Consider the following 10,743-nt stretch of genomic DNA (forward strand, 5'->3'; position numbering starts at 1 on the left):
ACTAAGTGAATTAAGTCAGCCAAAGAAAGGCAAATGCTGCATGGTATCACTAATATGTGAAATCAAATCAAAACAAAAAAAGGTAAGATCCTAGAAACAGAGTAGAATGGTGTTTTCCAAAGGCTAGAGGATGGGAGAAACAGAAAGAGGTGGTTAAAAGGGCACAAACTTTCTATTAAAGACAAATAAGATTTGAGTATCTCATGTGTACGTGGTGATTATTAACTACAGTTAATAATACTATATTGTATAACTGAAATTTGCTGAGAGAGTAGAACTGCAGAGTTTTCACTACCACCTACAATAAGGTAAAAGCAATAAAAAATAAAGTGTTTGGAAAGTATCTGATAAAGACAAGTATGGATAGTAAGATATTCCCTAAGGGTAATGCCTTGAACGAGCATCTGGAAAAATGGTGTTATTTATTTATCTCAGCCTAGTCACCCTCCTCAACCCCTGGCTGGATCAGATCAAATCTATACTGCTCTCAACTTTATTTTAACCTTTTTTTTCTGGATTTATTTATTATTCGTTTCTTTTTTTTTAAATTTATTTTTTATTTTCAGCATAACAGTATTCATTATTTGTGCATCATACCCAGTGCTCCATGCAATCCGTGCCCTCTATAATACCCACCACCTGGTACCCTGACCTCCCATCCCCCACCCCTTCAAAACCCTCAGATTATTTTTCAGAGTCCATAGTCTCTCATGGTTCACCTCCCGTTCCAATTTCTTCCAATTTCCCCCAACTTCCTTCTCCTATCTATCTCCGCATGTCCTCCATGTTATTTGTTATGCTCCACAAATAAGTGAAATCATATGATAATTGACTCTCTCTGCTTGACTTATTTCACTCAGCATAATCTCCTCCAGTCCTGTCCATGTTACTACAAAAGTTGGGTATTCGTCCTTTCTGATGGAGGCATAATACTCCATAGTGTATATGGACCACATCTTCCTTATCCATTCGTCCGTTGAAGGGCATCTTGGTTCTTTCCACAGTTTGGCGACCATGGCCATTGCTGCTATAAACATTGGGGTACAATGGTCCTTCTTTTCACTACATCTGTATCTTTGGGGTAAATAACCAGGAGTGCAATTGCAGGGTGATAGGAAAGTTCTATTTTTAATTTCTTGAGGAATCTTCACACTGTTCTCCAAAGAGGCTGCACCAACTTGCATTCCCACCAACAGTGGAAGAGGGTTCCCCTTTCTCCACATCCCCTCAAACACATGTCATTTCCTGTCTAGCTAATTTTGGCCATTCTAACTGGTGTAAGGTGATATCTCGATGTGGTTTTAATTTGAATCTCTCTGATGGCTAGTGATGATCAACATTTTTTCATGTGTCTGATAGCCATTTGTATGTCTTCATTGGAGAAGTGTCTGTCCATAACTTCTGCCCATTTTTTTGATATGATTGTCTGTTTTGTGTGTGTTGAGTTTGAGGAGTTCATTATAGATCCTGGATATCAGCCTTTTGTCTGTACTGTCATTTGCAAATATCTTCTCCCATTCTGTGGGTTGCCTCTTTGTTTTCTTGACTGTTTCCTTTGCTGCGCAGAAGCTTTTAATTTATGAAGTCCCCAAAGTTCATCTTCTCTTTTGTTTCCTTTGCCTTTGGAGACATATCTTGAAAGAAGTTGCAGTGGCTGATATTGAAGAGATTACTGCCTATGTTCTCCTCTAGGATTCTAATGGATTCCTGTCTCACATTGAGGTCTTTTATCTCTCAACTTTATTTGAGTTTATCTTTGTGTACAGTGTAAGAGAATGGTCGAGTTTCATTCTTCTACATATAGCTGCCCCAAACTTTATTTTATCCTTTAGGAAATTAGGGGAATAGCCCCAGGGAAAAAGTTTTCTCCTTTCCCCCGAATATATCCCTCACCAATAAGTCACAGAAAATTCATTTCCCATCATTTTGTGAAATGCTTTCTATGCCAAAATTAACATGAATTTGAGAGGCAGTATGGTGTAGTTGATACAAGTATCCTGGGGCAAGAGGGCTAGGCAAATGACCAGACCACATTGATAATTAGCCCATAGTCAGAGGTTTCATTGTGAGCAGGCCCTCTTGCCTCTCTGTGTGAAATGCATGGGCTTAAAGTCAGAGCCCAAGCCCTTCGGGTTGCACAGACTCACAACACAAGAAATAGAACACTGTTACAAGTGTTTTGAAATGCAGACTATCTCTTAACAAACAAAAAAGGACATTTATCTGGCTTTCTATTTCATTAGTTGAATTTTTACAGGTATAATTTTGCATATGGCTTTGTTAGAAAATTTGGGAGGATTCTGGGTTTAAAGTCTCTGGGTTATGTTTCAGGTATTTCCTTGAATTAAACAATTAGGATTACTTTTCAGTAAACGATATATAACTAGCTGTGCCACTTACTACTTTACTGCCTATCTACTTCAATTCACTCTTTGGATTTAAGGTGTTAGCTCATGCAGCTGTAGGTAGCTCTAAGAGTTCATAGGTTGGTGGGAAGAGACTTGGACTCCAAGGTGGTCTACAGCTTAAGAGACTGAGATTCCAGAGCTTCCCTGTCATGTCATGGAAGAGAGAATCCAAAGGCTTTGGAGAGAATCCAAATGATAGATTGGATTTGTCATGTGTGATCTGCACACCCATCCCAACTATGAGCCATAAGAAAGCCCAGAAGGACCTGCCTTCACTAAAGCAGTTAGAAATGTCTTAGTGGAGGGGCGCCTGGGTGGCCCAGTTGGTTGAGTGAATGCCTTCGGCTCAGGTCATGCTCTTGGTGTCCCGGGATCAAGTCCCACATCTGGCTCCCTGCTTGGCAGGGAGTCTGCTTCTCCCGCTAACCTCTCTCCCCTCATACTCTCTCTCTCTCTCCTCTCTCTCAAGTAAATAAATAAAATTTAAAAAAAGAAAAAGAAAAGAAAAGAAATGTCTTAGTGGAGGGACACCTGGTTCCTTGAAAAGTCCTATGGCTGCTTGGTTGTAGAACAATATAACCACATACAGGAAAATAAGACTCTTTGAAAATAACTGACATTCTCTAATCATTATCATAGAACAGATTTAAGTCAAAATAGGGCAAGATTTAAACTAATATAAATGTTTAAGTAAATGTTGAATAGATTTTACTACTAATTTCTACTTTATCAGTTGCTGCTTAGCTTGACTTGGACTATCTCACCCTCAAGCAAACTTTGACTATTTAGAATCTTTTTAGCTATGGGGGATTCATAAAAATCAACCAACTAACCTTAGAACCCCCTGCCTGTGTTTACTTCCTGATAAACAGGGATAGCAAAAATTCAGAAACCAGGCCAGTCACTGGTCCTGGGGAGTTTTAATGGCTTCCTCAAGCCAGTGCATGCTGATGAAGCCACAGAGGCTGCCTGCCAAGGCGGGAATCACAAGACTGGCTCACATATATAGGGTCGTTTCATAGTCTTGGAGCCTACAGCAAGTTGCTTAATCTCTCAGTCCTTCAGTTTCCTTAACAGTGAAGAAATGGGAAAACAATAGGAATTATCTCATAGAATTGTTGAGATTAAGAAATGGAATATTACAGATAAAGCAGTACCTGGCATACATTAAGTGCCCAGTAAATGATACTTATGTTATTTTCTCATTAATTTTTAGCTGATTTTTTTTAACACTTGTAAACCTTTAAATCACTCCCTATTTCAAAAGCTTTTTCCTTATGCCTTCAGAGAGAGCAACATTGAAGAACCCTGCTTATTCCACACCACCTTCAGCTCCTTCTTGTGTATTCTGGAAGGATGTGATCCCTCAAACACCCCCAAGGAATTTATTTCTACTCAGAAAAAATAAAAAATTATGTTGGCAATCAATTACTAAATTACTAAATTTAGCTACCTCAATTATCACCAAATCATTTCTTTGTTAAATACAGAGTTTTGCATTAAAGTTGGTGCCAGCCCTCCAACCAGTACTCACACACCATGAACACATTAAGATCAATTTCAATATAATGAGATATGCACCTTAGAAAGTAAGGTAATGGTAGCTGCATAATGGAGTATCAGCTGCTGTTTAAGGAGGAAAATCATGGAATGGAGCACAACCTAGAGGGAGGGCATATAGGGAACAGGTGGATAAGAGGCAACCAAAATGGGCTGAAATGCAAAAAAAATTGATCTACCTCGTAATCTCTGTCCAGTGACCCCTAGAAGCTTTCCTTTGAGAAAGTAAGTACACAAGAAAGAGATATTGCTGAAGCTGAAAAACCTCCGTGTTTCTTATTTATGCTGCAAGCTTTGGGGGGAAATAGGCATTGTAATCACAGATAAAGCATACCCAAGTATGGGACTTCATAGAAAACATGCATCCTCAAGTCAGAGCATTTATGTCCACTGAACTATCTGTGATGATAGAAATTTCAATAATCTACATTGTATTATATGGTAGCATGAGCCATGTGTGGTTATTTTTTTTACACTTTTAATTTTTATTTTTAATTTTTTTATTTGGCAACAGAGGTCATAAATAGGCAGAGAAGCAGGCAGAGACGGGCGGGGGGAAACAGGCTCCCCACTAAGCAAAGAGCCTGATGCAGGGCTTGGTCGAAGGACCCTGAGATCACGACCTGAGCGGAAGGTAGAGGCTTAACCCACTGAGCCACCTGGGCGCCCCGCCATGTGTGGTTATTAAGCACTTGAAATATGGCTAGTAAAACTGAAAGACCAGTTTTTTGTTGTTGTTGTTTTAAAGATTTTATTTATTTATTTGTCAGAGAGAGTGAGCACAGGCAGACAAAGTGGTAGGCAGAGGCAGAGGGAGAAGCAGGCTCCCTGCTAAGCAAAGAGCCTGATGCGGGACTTGATCCCAGGATGCTGGTCATGACCTGAGCCGAAGGCAGCTGCTTAACCAACTGAGCCACCCAGGCATCCCTGAAAGACCAGTTTTAATTGTACTTAATTGTAACCAAATGTGAATTTAAATGTGAATAGCCACACATGACTAGTAGCTGCTAGCACAGCCCAGTTCTAAGTTCTGAAGGTAAATTGAAAGAAAATCACATCCTTTTACAAAGTTTACAAAAGCCATGAAAGTAGTAGGGCATGTTGCATGTTGTTTTTGCCTCCCAGAACCCATTCTGCCTTCCTTCGTGACACAGCAGTCTGTGGTTGGGGTAGAACTGCCCTCACCCAGGGGCCTTCTGTTTTCTGCAGATAATCCAAGCCAAACCCAATCAGAACCTGGCATTCCGGTTTTGAGGAATGGCTCAGGGATGGTCCAATGAATGCCAGCCTCAGTGATTATGGGACTTCACTCCTGCTCTCCCCATCCTCCATCAGAAACAAGAAACACGAGGTTCTGTTGACACAGGCAGCCATCTTGAGTTGAAGAGGAAGCCAGCCTTAAAGCTCAGCTGACAGACTAAGGAAAAGCAGCAAGAATTATAGAAAAATAGAGGCATGTTCTGATCATCATGAAGCTCATTCCCACTGCTTTTTGCATTTCCAGCAGTGTGCTGTCATCAAATTTCCTTCTCTAATGGTCCCAATGCCATCCCATCCTTCATTCAACTAAGAATGTTACTCACGTGAAGATCAAATGGATTTTCTTTATTTTAACTGTACACAATGCTCAAAGTCATGCTGAATTTCAGATTCATATTGGCGCTACACTTTTCTTGTACAGCATTTTCCTCCCCTGGAGTTTCTGATTGCTTTGCTTTTTTCTCAGGAGATGATACATACACCTTTCTTATCATATCGCTAATAACCTCATTTCTTATTCATTTGTAGTTTCTTAAAATCCTTTCCTTTTCCTTGAAGATATTTTATTTGGAGCCTACTGACTTACTCATCTAATGTCATGGTCAACTTGCCAAATATTTAAATCATTGAATAGTTGATTTTTTTCTATTCCCTTTATGAAAGATTAATATTTGCTCTTTTTTTTTTTTTTTTTGCTGCCACCATCCTGCCCCTGATTTCACTCATTTTAAAAAGGAAAAAATAAATGGGCTTACCATTAATACTGTTTACTGGCTTCTCTATTTGATTGATTACCTGTCCTGTCCTTGCCCCTACATTGGCAAAACTGACATGACAGGAGGAGTCAAGATGGTGGAGAAGTAGCAGGCTGAGACTGCTTCAGCTAGCCAGAGATCAGCTAGATACCTTATCTAAAGATTGCAAACACCTGAAAACCCATCGGCAGATCGAAGAGAAGAAGAACAGCAATTCTGGAAACAGAAAATCAGCCACTTTCTAAAAGGTAGGACCGGCGGAGAAGTGAATCCAAAGCGACGGGAAGATAGACCCCGAGGGGAGGGGCCGGCTCCCGGCAAGCGGCGGAGCAACCGCGCACAAAATCAGGGCTTTTAAAAGTCTGTTCCGCTGAGGGACGTCGCTCCAGAGGCTAAACCGGGGCAAAGCCCACGCGGGGTCAGCGTGGCCTCAGGTCCCGCAGGGTCATGGAAGGATCGGGGGTGTCTGAGTGTCGCAGAGCTTGCGGGTATTAGAACGGGAAAGCCGGCTGCAGAGACAGAGCCGACAGTAAGCTCACAGCTCGGTGTTACCTTGAACCGGTCACAGGCTCGGTGAGCTCGGAGCGCGGCCGGAGGTCAGGCAGACGGGAGTAACTGGGCGCTGTTCTCTGAGAGCGCACTGAGGAGTGGGGCCCTGGGCTCTCGGCTCCTCCGGGCCGGAGACCATGAGGCCGCCATTTGTATTCCCGTCCTCCGGAACTCTACGGAAAGCGCTCAGGGAACGAAAGCTCCTGAAAGCAAACCCGAGCAGATTACTCACCACGGCCCCAGGTAAGGGCGGTGTAATTCCGCCTGGGGCAAAGACACTTGAGAATCACTACAACAGGCCCCTCCCCCAGAAGATCAACAAGAAATCCAGCCGAGACCAAGTTCACCTACCAAGGAGAGCGGTTTCAATACCAAGGAGAGCAGCAGAATTCCAGAGGAGGAGAAAGCCAAGCACGGAACTCATGGCTTTTTTCCTGTGATTTCTTTTAGTCTTGCAGTTAATTTAATTTTTTCTTTTTCATTTTTTTTTTTCTTCTCGCCTTCGGGTAAAATTTTTTTTTAACTGTTACCTTTTTCTTTTTTAACGATTTTTTACTGGTTTATCTAATATATATATTTTTTCTTTTTTAAATTTTTCTTAGGTGTTTTCTTTTTTTAAAAAAATTCTTTTCTTTTTTTTCTTTTTCTTTTTTCTTTTTTTTTTCTTTCTTCCTTTTTGAACCTCTTTTTATCCCTTTTCTCCCCACTCACGATTTTGGAGCTCTTCTAATTTGGTTAAAGCATATTTTCCTGGGGTTGTTGCCACACTTTTAGTATTTTATTGCCCCTTCATTTGCTCTTATCTGGACAAAATGACAAGACAGAAAAATTCAACACAAAAAAAAGAACAAGAGGCAGTACCAAAGGCTAGGGACCTAATCAATACAGACATTGGTAATATGTCAGATCTATAGTTCAGAATGACAATTCTCAAGCTTCTAGCCGGGCTCGAAAAAGGCATGGAAGATATTAGAGAAACCCTCTCGAGAGATATAAAAGCCCTTTCTGGAGAAATAAAAGAACTAAAATCTAACCAAGTTGAAATCAAAAAAGCTATTAATGAGGTGCAATAAAAAATGGAGGCTCTCACTGCTAGGATAAATGAGGCAGAAGAAAGAATTAGTGATATAGAAGACCAAATGACAGAGAATAAAGAAGCTGAGCAAAAGAGAGACAAACAGCTACTGGACCACGAGGGGAGAATTCGAGAGATAAGTGACACCATAAGACGAAACAACATTAGAATAATTGGGATTCCAGAAGAAGAAGAAAGAGAGAGGGGAGCAGAAGGTATACTGGAGAGAATTATTGGGGAGAATTTCCCCAATATGGCAAAGGGAATGAGCATCAAAATTCAGGAGGTTCAGAGAACGCCCCTCAAAATCAATAAGAATAGGCCCACACCCCGTCACCTAATAGTAAAATTTACAAGTCTCAGTGACAAAGAGAAAATCCTGAAAGCAGCCCGGGAAAAGAGGTCTGTAACATACAATGGTAAAAATATTAGATTGGCAGCTGACTTATCCACAGAGACCTGGCAGGCCAGAAAGAGCTGGCATGATATTTTCAGAGCACTAAACGAGAAAAACATGCAGCCAAGAATACTATATCCAGCTAGGCTATCATTGAAAATAGAAGGAGAGATTAAAAAGATTCCAGGACAAACAAAAACTGAAAGAATTTGCAAACACCAAACCAGCTCTACAGGAAATATTGAAAGGGGTCCTCTAAGCAAAGAGAGACCTACAAGTGGTAGATCAGAAAGGAACAGAGACCATATACAGTAACAGTCACCTTACAGGCAATACAATGGCACTAAATTCATATCTCTCAATAGTTACCCTGAATGTGAATGGGCTAAATGCCCCTGTCAAAAGACGCAGGGTATCAGAATGGATAAAAAAACAAAACCCATCTATATGTTGCCTCCAAGAAACTCATTTTAAGCCCGAAGACACCTCCAGATTTAAAGTGAGTGGATGGAAAAGAATTTACCATGCTAATGGACATCAGAAGAAAGCAGGAGTGGCAATCCTTATATCAGATCAATTAGATTTTAAGCCAAAGACTATAATAAGAGATGAGGAAGGACACTATATCATACTCAAAGGGTCTGTCCAACAAGAAGATTTAACAATTTTAAATATCTATGCCCCCAACGTGGGAGCAGCCAACTATATAAACCAATTAATAACAAAATCACAGAAACACATCAACAATAATACAATAATAGTAGGGGACTTTAACACTCCCCTCACTGAAATGGACAGGTCATCCAAGCAAAAGATCAGCAAGGAAATAAAGGCCTTAAACGACACACTGGACCAGATAGACATCACGGATATATTCAGAATATTTCATCCCAAAGCAACAGAATACACATTCTTCTCTAGTGCACATGGAACATTCTCCAGAATAGATCACATCCTCGGTCCTAAATCAGGACTCAACAGGTATCAAAAGATTGGGATCATTCCCTGCATATTTTCAGAGCACAATGCTCTAAAGCTAGAACTCAACCACAAATGGAAGTTTGGAAAGAACCCAAATACATGGAGACTAAATAGTATCCTTCTAAAGAATGAATGGGTCAACCGGGAAATTAAAGAAGAATTGAAAAAAATCATGGAAACAAATGATAATGAAAATACAACGGTTCAAAATCTGTGGGACACAACAAAGGCAGTCCTGAGAGGAAAATATATAGCGGTACAAGCCTTTCTCAAGAAACAAGAAAGGTCTCAGGTACACAACCTAACCCTACACCTAAAGGAGCTGGAGAAAGAACAAGAAAGAAACCCTAAGCCGAGCAGGAGAAGAGAAATCATAAAGATCAGAGCAGAAATCAATGAAATAGAAACCAAAAAAACAATAGAACAAATCAACGAAACTAAGAGCTGGTTCTTTGAAAGAATTAATAAAATTGATAAACCCCTGGCCCGACTTATCAAAAAGAAAAGAGAAAGGACCCAAATAAATAAAATCATGAATGAAAGAGGAGAGATCACAACTAACACCAAAGAAATACAAACTATTATAAGAACATACTATGAGCAACTCTACGCCATAAATTTGACAATCTGGAAGAAATGGATGCATTCCTAGAAACATATAAACTACCACAACTGAACCAGGAAGAAATAGAAAGCCTGAACAGACCCATAACCAGTAAGGAGATTGAAACAGTCATTAAAAATCTCCAAACAAACAAAAGCCCAGGGCCAGACGGCTTCCTGGGGGAATTCTACCAAACATTTAAAGAAGAACTAATTCCTATTCTCCTGAAACTGTTCCAAAAAATAGAAATGGAAGGAAAACTTCCAAACTCATTTTATGAGGCCAGCATCACCTTGATCCCAAAACCAGACAAGGATCCCACCAAAAAAGAGAGCTATAGACCGATATCCTTGATGAACACAGATGCGAAAATACTCAACAAAATACTAGCCAATAGGATTCAATAGTACATTAAAAAGATCATTCACCACGACCAGGTGGGATTTATTCCAGGACTGCAAGGTTGGTTCAACATCCGCAAATCAGTCAATGTGAACAAGAACAAGAACCATATGATACTCTCAATAGATGCTGAAAAAGCATTTAACAAAGTACAGCATCCCTTCCTGATCAAAACTCTTCAAAGTGTAGGGATAGAGGGCACATACCTCAATATCATCAAAGCCATCTATGAAAAACCCACCGCAAATATCATTCTCAATGGAGAAAAACTGAAAGCTTTTCCCCTAAGGTCAGGAACACGGCAGGGATGTCCATTATCACCACTGCTATTCAACATTGTACTAGAGGTCCTAGCCTCAGCAATCAGACAACAAAAGGAAATTAAAGGCATCCAAATCGGCAAAGAAGAAGTCAAATTATCACTCTTTGCAGATGATATGATACTCTATGTGGAAAACCCAAAAGACTCCACTCCAAAACTGCTAGAACTTATACAGGAATTCAGTAAAGTGTCAGGATATAAAATCAATGCACAGAAATCAGTTGCATTTCTCTACACCAACAACAAGACAGAAGAAAGAGATATTAAGGAGTCAATCCCATTTACAATTGCATCCAAAACCATAAGATACCTAGGAATAAACCTAACCAAAGAGACACAGAATCTATACTCAGAAAACTATAAAGTACTCATGAAAGAAATTGAGGAAGACACAAAGAAATGGAAAAATGTTCCGTGCCCCTGGATTGGA

Source organism: Mustela putorius, unplaced genomic scaffold (assembly GCF_011764305.1).
Source record: "Mustela putorius furo isolate JIRA1106 unplaced genomic scaffold, ASM1176430v1.1 tig00003964_pilon_pilon_pilon, whole genome shotgun sequence".
NCBI classification, from domain to species: Eukaryota; Metazoa; Chordata; class Mammalia; order Carnivora; family Mustelidae; genus Mustela; species Mustela putorius.